The sequence below is a fragment of the Pogona vitticeps genome, chromosome 1 (assembly GCF_051106095.1).
Source record: "Pogona vitticeps strain Pit_001003342236 chromosome 1, PviZW2.1, whole genome shotgun sequence".
In the NCBI taxonomy this organism is placed as follows: Eukaryota; Metazoa; Chordata; class Lepidosauria; order Squamata; family Agamidae; genus Pogona; species Pogona vitticeps.
In genome coordinates this window covers 217,849,393-217,864,188 of record NC_135783.1, presented here as the reverse complement: position 1 = coordinate 217,864,188, position 14,796 = coordinate 217,849,393, and positions in this window count along the sequence as shown.

Genomic DNA, 14,796 nt, shown 5'->3' with positions numbered 1-14,796 from the left:
TCAGTTTAGTAATGTTAATTTGTTCTTTACACAGTTGTTAAATTCTTCAGGAATTAATTTGAATTATATTTTGGTTCTATGATTGCTTTAGTGTTCCTCAGCTTTCTTTTTTCCTTTTTCCTTTCTTTTTTTTCCAGAGAGAAGAGAGATTTTCCAACATTTGCTACCAGTTATGGGGCATCTGGTAAGCCTGTCCATGTGTACAATTGACTGTTAGATTGACTGAAGCTCACATTTGCATCTTTAAAAATTATTGGCTTCACATAATTCTATGTGTTATGTTTATTTCTGACTTTCAGGCCAAATTCTATGACAATGGTTGGTTCTGCTTTATCTCCCATTTCTGCATTTCAGTACATCCTGCTTTTGTGTGCGGTCGATTTCCTCCTGCATACTTCCACAAAAGCTCTTTCTTTTTTTTTTCAAATGCAACTGCTTTATTATAACTATATGTTCGATATGACTGTATCCTTGTTCTGCTGCCATTTGAATGAGACTGGGAATGCTGAGGTTTTCTCCTTCTTGTCTTTTTATTTTAAGCTCTCATTGCATAACTTAGTCAATGGCATACGCAGGACAAATATTCATCAGTTTGAGAAACCACACAATATAGGTTCATATACAGTGGTGCCTCAACTTACGAACATCCCTACCTATGAACCTTTCAACTTAAAAACAGTCATAACATTTTGCTTCGACTTGCGAACAGAAACAGGTAGGGGGAAAAGGCAGTGAATTCAGATTTCTAACTGTAGGTGGCGACGAGGCTGCTTTGTACTGTAGCTCTTCCACTTTCGGCAATTAGAGAGTGTGCTCTCCTCATCCTAGGCTTGGGAGAGCCTCCTTCTGCTTCTGAGTGAGTGTGTGTGTGTGTGTTTGTGTGTGTCTGCAGGGAGGTAACCTGCCATTTTCTCCTTTTGAAAAACTGCTCTGGGTGGGGTTTGGCTGGGGCGGGTATGTTTCTGTGCTGAGTTGTTGGTGGCTTTGCTGTTTATTTTTGGAGGTTTTTTCCTTCTTAAACCTCAGCAATGGAGCTGGCTTTAGTATTTGTTTTTGGGGTTTTTTTTCCTTAAATCTCGGCAACAGAGCACCTTATGACCGGGCTTGCTGTGTTCTTTTTATTTTTTTGGTGATTTTTTTTCCTTTGGGCGGAATGGATTAATTGGTTTTCTATGCATTCCTATGGGAAATGGTGCTTCGACTTACGAACATTTCGACTTACAAACACCATTCCAATATGGATTAAGTTCGTAAGTCGAGGCACCACTGTATTCCCATATTTCTTATGTTGTATTTTTAATTCTCTAATATTACTAGAAATTACATACAAAGCTCCTTACTAGCTGCCTGAAACCTACCCCTACTGGAAAAGAACATTATTTCATAGACATTGCTCTTCTGGAAGTGTGCTGAGAGATGCTAGCAAATAATGAGAAAAATAATACAGCACCAAATCCATCCACTTCATGACATCAGCCTTTGAGACAATAGCTAAAACTGAGGAAACATTTTCTGTATGTATCCCAAGCTCTAAATATTAAAGCAGAAGAGGCTAGGCTAAACCTATGGAGAACAAAAACAATACTCCTTACCTAATGGATGAATGCCAAAGAGTCTCACCCACCAGGACAAGACTCTGGCTGGAGCGTCTGGACATTAAAGCAAAAGCAAAGTGTGCTGCTTATATACCGCCCCTTAGCGCTTCAAGCACTCTCTGGGCGGTTTACAATTTAATTATGCAGGCTACACATTGCCCCCCCAACGAGCTGGGTACTCATTTTACCGACCTCGGAAGGATAGAAGGCTGAGTCAACCTTGAGCCGGCTACCTGGGATTTGAACCCCAGGTCGTGAGCACAGTTTTAGCTGCAGTACAGCGGTTTAACCACTGCGCCACGAGGCTCTTCATTACTTGATAAGCTATGAAGTAAAATAGGAAGATCAAAGAATAATCATGTAAAATGGGGCTACTTTGATGATGGACAAATTTTCTTTGACTGTGGAGGAATTTAGTCAATGCAACGCTTATTTGCATGCAATTTATGCTCCATCATGTATGCAAAAGAAGACCTATCAAATGGCTGAGATAACACTATTGAAGTCGCCCACTTCTAGTCAAAAACAGTTTAATTGGTTTAACATTTTAAGTTTGTTTAAACTATTTTATCTATATTTCATATACATCCATAATTTTAAGTTGTGCAGTGCTCTGATAAGAAGGCAGCAAGGCAGGCAGGCAGGCAGGCAGGCAGGAAGGAAGGAAGGAAGGAAGCCCAGTTTATCATGTAAGGTAATTTTCATTTGTCTTTCCTCAGTATTTGCCTAGCAGACCATTCACCAGTGAATAGTATTCTCAGTTATTCCATAAGATGGCTGACTTCCATACATTGTGATTACTTTCATATTCTTGAAGGACAAAATCTTCTAAGAAATCTTAAAATCTTCCATCTTTAAAAAAGTTTTGATTGCTCAACTAAATTATTCACTTTTGAGAAACAGTCTTTAGGAAGATCTCTTTTCTTGTGATTCATTATATTCTTCCCTCTACTGTTAATCAAGCAATGATTGTAAAATACTCTTGGCCAGTCAGTCAAAATAGTATAAAAAATGTTGTTCTTTCATCCCACATTTAATCTCCAGTTCATCTTGTACAGAGAGGCTAGGATTTCCACATGCCCCCACACTCCTGAGAATGTTAAAACAAGTGATATTGCATGTCATATGGTGACAAGTATAGTTCAAAGTACCATTAGCACTTAGACTCATGGCAGTAATTAATCCCTATCATCATTTTCATAATGAGAAGCCATGTTCAAAAAATTCTGATTGAAAGACTTGAATATAAAAACACAAGTCATTCATTTCTATATCAGCCAGACTGATTTTTACACTTACTGGAGATTAATGCAATATCATTTGGCTCCATACCAATCTATGGTTCTCTAGTGTTTTGTTCATTTCTTTTTCTTTTTTCTTTTTGTAAAATGCAGTACGAGAGCTCAGATGAAAGGGAATGATCTTCTCTTCTCATCAACAGAGCCCAAACCCTTGTCCCCTTTTTCTGAAACCCTTGAGCAAATATTCTCCCATTCGGTATGTTGTTCTCACTTAACCATGCTCATATGTGTCCTCACGTGTCCTCAGTAATGGCATCACATTGCAAAATTAGATTGGCCACATAACCTTCTGGCATCATCTGCATGAATTCTAATTGGTAGCACTGTTCATTTTATTCGGAATGTAGAAAGAAGGCACAAGCAAGGGGGATGGGGGGTGGAAATAGCCCTGAAGCAGCTGTGCCCAGGAAAACGATGTGACTGAACAGGCTTGAACAAAGGTGGTTCTTAAATATACTACCAAATTTGTTAGGGGCTAGGGGGCAGTTTTCAACATATAGCACATAATGTATGATGAAGTGAAGCAAAAATAAGGGTATGATTATAGTTGTGTTAATAAAGCCTTTGGGAAACAGCATCATTGTACATTCTTCCATCATCATGCAAACAGTTAAGAGTTCCCATGTGTCTCTTGTCAGCTGACATCCTTCTTTGGTACAGCTTAAGTCACATTGCTTCATTACCTTCAGTCTTCTAGTCCAGTGGTTCTTAACCTTTGTTACTCGGATGCTTTTGAACTGCAACTCCCAGAAACCCGAGTCAGGACAGCTGGTGGTGAAGGCTTCTGGGAGTTGCAGTCCAAACCTCCTGAGTAACCCAAGGTTAAGAACCAGTGTTCTAGTTTATGAAATCATGACTCAAGAAGCATACATAACAGCAATGGTAGTCTTGCGGCTAGTGTTGGGGATGAGCTCCTGTCCAAAGCCTTGCTCATCTCTTCAACAAACTGGCTGAAAAAATCTCAAGCAGTTTATCAGTTCTTGCCATGAAATAGGAAACGGACTGAGGCTGAGATAACTTGTTTCCGGCTCTTCCTGCCAGTGTGTTCATCCCATTGGACAGCTTCCCAGTGAGCTTCTACTAACACAGGATTGCTCCACTTGTGCAAGCCTCGTTGTTGCACAAGTGGGAATTGGTTTTCTTCATTGAGGTCACCACTTGCACACTAGTGACATTTACACAAACACTGCAATCCCATGTTACCAAGCTGTCGGGAGTTTCCACTCAGTGGAAGCTCAACAGGGTAGTGATCATACAATTTAATCAAATATATCAAGCCCAGTATCTCCTTTGAAGCTTGTTTCTAGATTGCTGTCAAAGATTCTGGTTCTTAGACAAAAGTGGTTTGCCAAGAATTCAACGCTATTGCTAAAATAATGTGCACTACACAAACAATGGGAAAAGATCCTAGGCAAGATTAAGGTTTTATAATAGAAAACTCCCCCACTTAATCAGCTATCTTGGTTTCCCAAAACAAGGCTTCATAAATAATTGCCCATTCACCAGCTTGGCCACAGGCATATCATGTCAAAAGTCTTGCTGAAATCCAGATATATTACATTTACAATACTCCCTTCATTAACGAAGTTTGTGATACTATTAAGAAAAGGGGATAAGATTCATCTGGCATCACTTGTTTTTGAGAAACCCATACTGGAACATAGAAATCACATTGATCTTTTCAAGTAGTCACAGTTCCTGTTTCAATTTCAGGCTATGTGCAACTTTGTGTGATTGTGCAAGAATTATATGCAACTGGAACGTGAAACCAGAACTTTTGAATCAGCGGCAATTTTAGAAGTAAGCACTGCTGGAGGTGATGTCACTCCTCTTGCACCACAACAGAATACTGGCTATTGTTATATTACAGTAGCACTGAAATGCAGTATGTTATGTTACTATGCATACTTGTTATCTTACTATTATTGTTAATATCTATTGCCAAAGGCTCTGTTGCTATGTAAACAAAGAAACAAACACAAAGTATATCTATGGGTGTGGTCTGGTTACTTACTGCAGGTGCCTATTCTTCAGGCAGAAATCTGTTCAGTAAAATTTGTTCTATAAGTACGGTGCACATTCTAAATAATTATATTTTCAGTAACAATCTGATGCAAAAACAACACTACAGTGTGTTGGGGTCCAGGCAATGAGCAGGCTGATGGGCTTTGTGGTAATCACCAGATCATGGACAGCAAAGAGTCTCTTAGCAATAGATTAAAGAAGTCAGCCACACACACAGATGGATGTCTGCCAGCAGTACTCCTGGTGGGCGACTCAGCAAGGAAGCAGAATGAGAAGTCTTCTCCGTCTGTGACGTTCTGCCATTCTGCCTCCCTGTCACCAGGAGACTGTCCTTTTATTAACATTACAAGGTCACAGGTAGTGACAGCATTACAGATAGTAAATAGGGTTTAGATAGGACAATGGTTACATCGTGTTATTAGGGTTGGTCTGGAGAAAGGCAATTAATCAAGCCCTCTTATTGGCCTAAGGAAAGGCCTCTATAGCAAGCTCTCTATGATAATGAGAAGGAGGGAGAATGATGGCAGCTCCTTCCCTCAGAAGCAGCCACAGGATCCTAGGAGAGTTTTCCCTCACTAGAACACCCATGTGGCTTAGCAACCTTAGGAATGGTACCCCCACAACAGTGGACTCTCTACTTACGGAATTAATCCGTATTGGAACGGTGGCTGCAGGTTGAAAAGTCTGTAGGTCGAGGCTCCATTGACCTACAATGCATTGAAAACCTATTAATCCGTAACCGGCCATTTTTGATCAGTTTTTGTTCCATTTTGGTTTTTTTCTGGTTGATTCTCTGGCTGCAAGTCGAACTTAAATTTTGCGGCCAGAGAAGTCTGTAACTCCAAAAGTCTGTAAGTTGAGCCGTCTGTAAGTCAAGGGTCCACTGTAAAGGCAATTCTAATGTATCAAGAATCTTTTGGGCACTCCTAAAATAAATATCAGTTGGAGTTCTGAATAACAGGCCATATGGACTGTAACTTATTCCATATCTTTCTAGTGTGGTCAGTGTCTCAGACATGATATCCAGTGTCTATTAACATATTTATATTGATTTGAATATGGGTGTGGAGGAGGGGCTCATCAAACTTCAAGGGTGAACTCACACTTCAGAAAACAGAGTATGCCAATAGTAGAGAGGGACAGAAAGAACTGAAATGCGGGATGCTGTGATCTTTACCAATATACACATAATTAATGACTAGAATGTAAACACAGGCTTCATTACATTCACATTCCTCTGATTTACATATCACATGCTACTGGAGATAAAATGTCGCAAGAGCTGGAAACACAAGTTTTCTTTAAAAAATTATTTTGTGTCATAGAAATGGAGGGATAAAGGCAAATATGTTCTTGAACACTGGAAGATTTTCCTTTTGTGTTTGACTGCAGAGATACAGGATTCCATACAATCTTACATCCTCCCTGTGATTCTGAAGCATGCAAGAAAGCCAGAGAGCGCATCCACCCCTGAGTATCCCAGTGACCACTCATTAATTGTCATCTAGAATCAACTGAATGTTATGTCATGTGCCTTCCCATACAAAGCCAACCCAACCCTATGTTGATTTTATTGGCTTTGTTTCTTCTTCTTTTTCAATATTTTATTCATGCATATCTAAACATTCAAACTTAAAAACACTAAAAATCTAACAAAAACAATATATTGTTACAATATATCTAACAATAACAATATCTAACAATATTTAGTTGTAACATTACAACTAAATATCCTTCCACTATGGATCAGAGATTTCACCATTGTCTGGTCATCTAAGTATCTTCAAAGGGTTCCAGTGAGCACTGGTTCACTATAAACTAAATTTCCCCCTAAGTTCCTGTCTTTTCCTGGGCCCAATTATATATCAGCCTCCAGCTTTGCTTTACAAAATCTCTTGGTTGATCCCGTAGTGTCTCTGAAAGCATGTCTAGTTCTGCAATGTCCAATAGCTTCTTTAATAGTTCATCAATCGTTGGTGTCTCTTCATTCTTCAGTTTTTGGGCCCAGAGTAACCTAGTTGCTGTGAATATATACAGTAGACTATATTTTGTTTTCTTATCAATACTTTCTGGCATTATATTCAATAATAACATTTCAAGTTTAAAACTTAATTTTTGTTGAACAATTTCTTTTGCCATTTTCCCAAACCTGTATCCAGTTTTTTTTGTTGCTTTTTCACATGACCACCACATATGACAATAAGTCCCTGGAATTTGTTTTTTACATTTCCAACAAACATTGCTGATCCCTTGTGACATTTTTGCCAATCTTACAGGAGTAAAATGCCATCTATGAAACATTTTAAAGATATTTTCTCTAAGATTCACTTGCTTAATCAGTTTATGATTCTCTTTCCACATTTTTGTCCATTCATCAATATCAATATTATACCCAGTTTTGTGCCCATTTTATCATCACCTTCTCATCCTCTAAATCATATTCTAATACGTATGTACACATTTTTAATTATTTTCTCATTAGTGTAAATCCATAATTCATCCACCTGGACTTTCCCCTCAAAAAGCCCATAATTTTGTCATTTTTGTATCTTGATTCTAATTTCGACATTGACGACCAATCTGTAGCTAGACCCAATTTCTCTAGATCTTCTTTATCTTTCATATTCTGGTCTTTAGTTAATAATTCTTTATATGTGAGTAACACTTCCTTCTGATTCAGTACTTTTAATGTGAATGCTTCTATTGGTGCTACCCATATTGGAATTTTCTTATAGGTTTGTATTTGAAATTTTTGCCATACTAAGCAGAGCACCTTCCTCAGAATATGTTCTGCAAAATGTTATTGTTCTTTTCATTTCCCATACCACACATGTGCATGCCAGCCCATTTTTAAATCATGACCCTCCAATTTGAATCATCTTTGATTTTCTAATGTTATTCATGAGTTGTTTCATTTTTAACAGTAAGGATTAATTTTATTTCTATTTTGTGAGTTTTGAAAACATAACAAATTACAGTAAGTTCATGTTTTATTATAAAAATGGAAAATGTGGGCATGTGTAGTAGGTTTGGTGATGTAAGCACATTCTTTTTTTTTTAAAAAAAATCACATTTGTTCCAATTTGGATGTCACGTTTCTTACTCAGTTCAATTTGGAAGTAAGGTGGGCAAAACCACAAGTTATTCTTTATTCATTGCTTTTTAAGGTAAACAACAACTGTATTAATTTTAAATGTTAACGGCATATATTCGAGTGACAAATAATGTTTACTCTTTGCATTGAAATGTCATTTTGGGAGACATTTGTGAGAATTTGGGAGGAACTGGGCCATTTTTCATATTTATTTATTTGTAACCCATTTATTAAAAAACTAATTTCGACGCACTCATTGGTGATGTGTTTCTAACAAGTAATATACAATGTTCCCGTTTTTGTTGTCAAGGAACAGTTAACAGCAACGTATTATTTGTTTAAAATAAAACTGTAAGAAACCATAGAAACAGCACCTCCAGGGTCTGTCTCTTGCTTTTCCTATAAATAATACTCTTCACCTTGAAGACATTAAGGATTTTGGAGCAATCCAGATATGCACTTGACCATTACCTGCACTGACACAGTAAGTCTTCAGTTCGGCTAGGCTCAAAGGAGAATAAAAGTACTGATAACTAAGCAATTAAAACAAATCAAGCCCATAAATGTGAAAAAAAATGAAAGGAAAGGAAATCATGAACAGAGCTTGATTTTTAAACTGTTTTGTTTAATTAACTGACAATTGTTTTGCTGCTCTTGAGGTGTTGTTAGCTACCATGAGCACTACGCTGCCGAGTGAAAAGATGGCATATAATTTGTTCCAAATACAGCAATAACCTCTCTAAACTGAGTTTTGGATCATAAGGAACACAATTAGATTATCTCTGCTAGCTCCATTATTGTGCCTGTGTGTTTTCTCACCGCCTTCTATCACCTGGTCACCTGCCTTGAATTACTTGAAGCATACTGAACAAAACCCATGTAGTCTGGATAGCATAGCCTGAGCTGTGAGACGTGGTGGAGACTTGGTGGATCAAAAACTCCTACTTTGTATCAGAAGCTGTAAGAGGGCTTTTTAACACAGTTCAGTTGTACAGTGGCCACACTTTTGTACCGAATGTAGTGGTACAAAATGTAGTGGTAATGTAATCTTTCTCACAGTGCAGACACAGATATGCACACATGCAGTAATTTATTGCTGTGTATCAAGTTCAGTGAACCTGGAAAACCAGCTTGTGGGCGTTAGAACACCCAAAAGCCACAACTTAGCCTAGTTTTTATAGTTTTTATACGATCCAAACCCTTTTAAAAAAAATTGGCAATTCACTCATCTCATTTCTATGATCATATGAAAATGTCTAATATTAAATTATAACAACAGCAATCAAAGTCATGGGGAGCGAGAGGATTCTCAATTGCTGCCCATGCCCTGCTCTCGAGATCACCAGAGGAGGAGATGGAGAAGCACATCAATTCATATAACTTCCTACCAGGGCCCCATTGTCTTTTCGAGACTTAATGATGCTGAAGTGTCTCCATGATTAAAATTTAAAGGCTTCCAAGTAACCAAGTAATTTGCCCAAAACTCCTTATCCAGCACTCACCACAAAGACTCTGATTTTAATGTACCATTAATCAAGCTCCAGCTTAGTTTACCACTGATACTTCAAATTACAGAAGAACTAACTTCATTGTTCGTATAGTATCATATGAAATAATCTTTTCCTTTATCACGTATGCAAGTGCGTGCGCGCGTACACACACACACACACACACACACACACAGAGAGAGAGAGAGAGAGAGAGAGAGAGAGAGCCCAAAAATGGAAAGTAAAAGATTAGGGAGGGAGTGCAAAATATCAGGGGGTTGTAAAATAAATTCAAACTAGAGGCTTCACTGCAATAATTCTAAATTCCAACTTTGGATGTAATTAGCATGCATATATCTAAAATGAGTTTTTGTTAGTATTTGTGACTCTGCACAGATGCACTGATAGATATGAAAAGACATAGGCACCTGTTTATAAAAGTTCGACCCACCTTTAGAAAGGAAAAATGGTTTGCAAACCTACTGGAACCCTTTTGCTTTGGACAGGAGCGCAGCACTGTGACTCCCATCTGCAACTCAACGAAGATTGTTTACTGCCATATTTTAGTATTAAACCTGAAGGTTGAATATCTATCTTGTCTATATAAAGAGCATTCCCTTGTCACTTACCTGAAGGGTTTAATGTACCACATCAGATAAGTGCCAAGGGAATGCTCTTTTTATATGCTTCTCCTCACCTGAGAGCTGTGGGAAAGGAAGAGCTGTCTCAACAAGCAGTCACTGGGCTATTTGGTAGTAACTGATGTCCACTATTCTTCTTCTTCTTCTTCTTCTTCTTCTTCTTCTTCTTCTTCTTCTTCTTCTTCTTCTTCTTCTTCTTCTTATTATTATTATTATTATTATTATTATTATTATTATTATTATTATTATTATTATTATTATTATTATTTAAAAAACTCCAGGTACAGTCAATATTATAAAAGATCTTTTAAATATCAGCACAGTATGTATGCTGTTCCTATTACTATTGTTGTTGTTGTTATCATTATCATTATTAATTATTAATTATTTTTCCAGTTTTTACCCTGCCCATCTAGATTCAATGAATCTACCCTGGGCGGTGTACATTCCAAATATAAAACAAAATTTAAAACACACAATATCAAACAACATACAGATAAGCAAATTCCAAGATGGTAAGACATAGGGAATTAAGAAATGGAAGTGGGGAAGGCCTGCCTGAAGAACCAAGTCTTCAGCTTGTTCTTAAAAACATCCAGCAAGGGTGCCAGGTGAATCTCAAGGGGCAAGGTGTTCCAGAGGCAAGGGGCCACTGCCAAGAAGGTTCTAATTCTAGTTCTCTCCTTCTGGACCTCTTTCAGGATCAAGCCCCTCAGCCACCCAGCCTGGCTAGATTGAGTGATAAAAGTAGAGCTAGGTGGGAGCAAGTGCTCTGTCAGGTATCGAGGTTCTAACCCAGGGCTTTATATGTAAGCATTATCACCTTGAAGCCAAAGCAGAAACGAATGGGCAACCAGTGTGAGGCTGCCAGAGTGGGGGAAATGTGATGATATTTTTTCACCCCAGTTAATAATCTGGCGGCCGTATTCTGGACCATTTGTAGTTTCCGCATCAATCTCAATGGGCAGCCCCATGTAGAGCGCGTTACAGTAGTCTAATCTCGAGTTTATGAGTGCATGGACCAGAGTGGTAAGCACCCCAACATAAAGATAGGAGCACAGCTGGGCAATCCACCCAAGATGTAGAGGGGCGGGGTGGACCACAGAAGCTACCTGGGTCAAGATGGATCCCCAGGCTGCGGACTACACTCTTTGTGATGAGAGTCAGCCCTCCAAAAGAGAAATAGCCTCCCAAACCACTGATAGGAGGGGCGCCCACCCTCAAGACCTTTGTCTTGTCCACGTTCAGCCTCAGTTCATTCTCCTGCATCCATTGCAGAATAGCCCCAAGGCAGCACTCAACGGACGCAACGGCATCCACTGGTGTTGGGAAAAAGAAAATGTAGAGCTGCGTGTCATCAGCGTACTGATGACACGAAGCCCCACACCCCCAAATGACCCTTCCCAGCAGCCTCATATAGATATTAAACTGCATTGGAGAGGTGATCGAGCCCTGCAGGACCCTGCAATTGAGAAGCCATGGGACCAATACTCTCTCTCCAAGCTGGAAATTGTCCTCCAAGAAGGACAAGAGCCAGGCAAGAGTCAGGCCACTGATCCACAACTCAGAAAGCCATTTCAGGAGGATACCATGGTCGACGGTATCAAAGCGGCTGAGATATCAAGGAGAACCAACAAGGACATTTTGCCCCTATCAGCTTCCCTCAATAGGTCATCAAGCAGGGCAATCAATGCCGTTTCCGTACCATGACGTGGTCTCAAACCTGACTGGAATGGATCCAGGGCATTGATTTCATCGACGAGAGCCTGAAGCTGATCGGCCACCACCCTTTCTACAATCTTGCTAAGGAAGGAAACATTGGCAATGGGCCTATAATTGCCAATATCATCTGCCGCCAAACTTAGTTTCTTCCTAATGGGCTTAATGAGTGTCTCCTTGAGGGCAAGGGGAACCCTGCCTTCCTGGAGAGACCTATTAATTATTGCAGTGCCCCATTCAGTTGTCACAGGCCTGGCCACTTTGATTAGCCAGGCCGGGCAAGGGTCAAGAGAGGAGGTGGTGACACAGCAGTAATCAAGTGCCTTGGCAACCTCAAGTGACGTCACTGGCTGAAAGTGAGTAAATTTTACCAGGCAAGACAGTGGATGTCTCAGTTCAATCTACTGGTTTCAAATAGGGGATTAGGTCCCAGCGGATGGCCTCCATTTTAGCTTTTAAAAATGCTACAAATTGGTCAGGTGAAATACTAGGGGGAGGTCAATCACTATGACGAATTCCAGATAGATTGCATACCATGCGGAATAATTCCACCTGCTGGTTGGAAGCTTCAATTATCCGGACAGTGAAGTAAGTTTTCTTTGCAGCCTTTATCTTAGAAAGATAAATGTTAGATATGATCCTAACAACTTTTAAGTTATTTTCTGTCAGGTTCTGCCTCCAAATGCTCTCCGTTCTTCTGTTCTGCTTCATAGCTCTCAGCTGCTGGTTAAACCAGGGTGCTGGTTGAGATCTGCAACAGAGAAGATGTTTAAGAGTGATCATGTCTGTAGCCCTGGTGGCAGCAGCAGACCAGCCGTCAACCAGAGCCTCTACAGGAGCACCAGCCAGATCAATCAGTATCCCTCACATTGAATCCTAGAATCATATAGGATCCAGTAGCCTGTGAGGGTGGATCATTAAAATAGGTCCCTGCTCCTTGCATGGGAGGGGGGAGAGTCACTGTGAGGTTGCATTGTATTAAGTGGTGATCCGACCATGACAAGGGGACTGACACAAGGTTAGTCACCATCAAACCACACTCCCTCTGCTCAGAAGGTCTAACATATGACCACCCTTTACTATGTAACCTGATAAGTACCGTATTTTTTGCTCCATAAGACGCACTTTTCCGCCAAAAAATGTGGGTGGGAAAGTCCGTGAGTCTTATGGAGCGAAGGCAGCAATTTCATCCCCACTGGCCCTGTGGGGGGGTGGGGGGAGCGTCACGGGGGGGAGTGTTGCAAGGGTCCTGGAAGGCTCACTCGGACCCTTGCGACGCTCCTCTCACACCCGCATGGATCCAGCGCTGGTGAAATTGCCAGTTTCTGGGAGTCTTTTGAGGCTTTCCAAGCCTCAAAAGACTCCCAGAAACTGGTGATTTCACCCCCCTGGCCCCATGGGGGGGTGGGGGGAGCATCACAGGGGTCCGAGTGAGCCTTCCAGGACCCTTGCCACACTCCCCCCACCCCCACACAGATCCAGCGCCAGCGAAATCACCAGTTTCTGGGAGTCTTTTGAAGCTTCCCAAGCCTCATAAGACTCCCAGAAGCTGGCAATTTCACACCCCCTGGCCCTGTGGGGGGCAGGGTGAGTCTCTAAAGGGTCCTGGAACACACCCTGGGACCCTTTGGAGGCTCACCCTGCCCCCTCCGCTGAGCCAGAGGGGGGGAAATCGTGAGCTTCTGGGACTCTTCTGAAGCTTCCCAAGCCTCAAGAGTCCCAGAAGGTGGTGATTTCACCCCCTCTGACCCCCGGGGGGGCAGGTGAGTCTCTAAAGGGTCCTAGGGTGTGTTCCAGGACCCTTTAGAGACTCACCCTGCCCCCCGGGGGGTCAGAGGGGGCAAAATTGCCACCTTCTGGGACTCTTTTGAGGCTTGGGAAGCTTCAGAAGAGGCCCAGAAGCTCGCGATTTTGCCCCCTCTGACCCCTGGGGGGAGAGGGTAAGTCTCTAAAGGGTCCTGGAACACACCCTAGGACCCTTTGGAGGCTCACCCTTCCCCCCCTGCCGGGCCAGAGGGGGCAAAATTGCCACCTTCTGGGACACTTTTGAGGTTTGGGAAGCTTCAGAAGAATCCCAGAAGGTGGCGAGTTCCCCCCTCTGACTCCTGGGGGGGCAGGGTGAGCCTCTGAAGGGTTCTAGGGTGTGTTCCATAAGATGGACCTCTCCATAAGTCTCACCAATTTTTAGGAGAAGAAAACAGATTATTTTTTCCTGTTTTCTTCTCCTAAAAATTTCGTGCATCTTATGGAGAGGTGCGTTTTATGGAGCGAAAAATACGGTAATTAATGAACAAAATTAACAAAAATAAGCAATACAATAATAACAGAGTTAAGATAGTTAATCAAAAGCATTAATAAATTATAAACAATAAACAAGTTAAATTGGCAATTAAACAATTTAAATTGATAGTACAATATAAGATTAATAAAAATCTAAAAAGCATTAATAAACTATAAATGCTAAACAATAAACAAGTTAAATTAACAATTAAACAATTTAAAGGAAAGTGTGAAGGAAAGAGGAGAAGGGGACGACAGAGGATGAGATGGTTGGACAATGTCATCAAAGCTACCAATATGAATTTGGCCCAACCCCGGGAAGCAGTGGAAGACAGTAGGGCCTGGTGTGCTCTGGTCCATGGGGTCACGAAAAGTCAGATACGACTAAACGACTAAACAACCACAACAAAACAATTTAAATTGGCATACAATATAAGATTAATAAAATAAAGGAAAAATTAAAGAAATTGACATTTTTATAGTTCTGATGGTGTGTTTTCTGAGATCTGCAACTGCTTATAGTACTATATGAAATGTCTTGATATTGTTCCCAATGCCTCAATGACTACGGTGGCCACTGAAGTGTGTTTCTTCCAGAGGAGAGATGTTTCGATTGCCAGGTCTCTGTACAGTGGGGTCTTGACTTAAGAACTT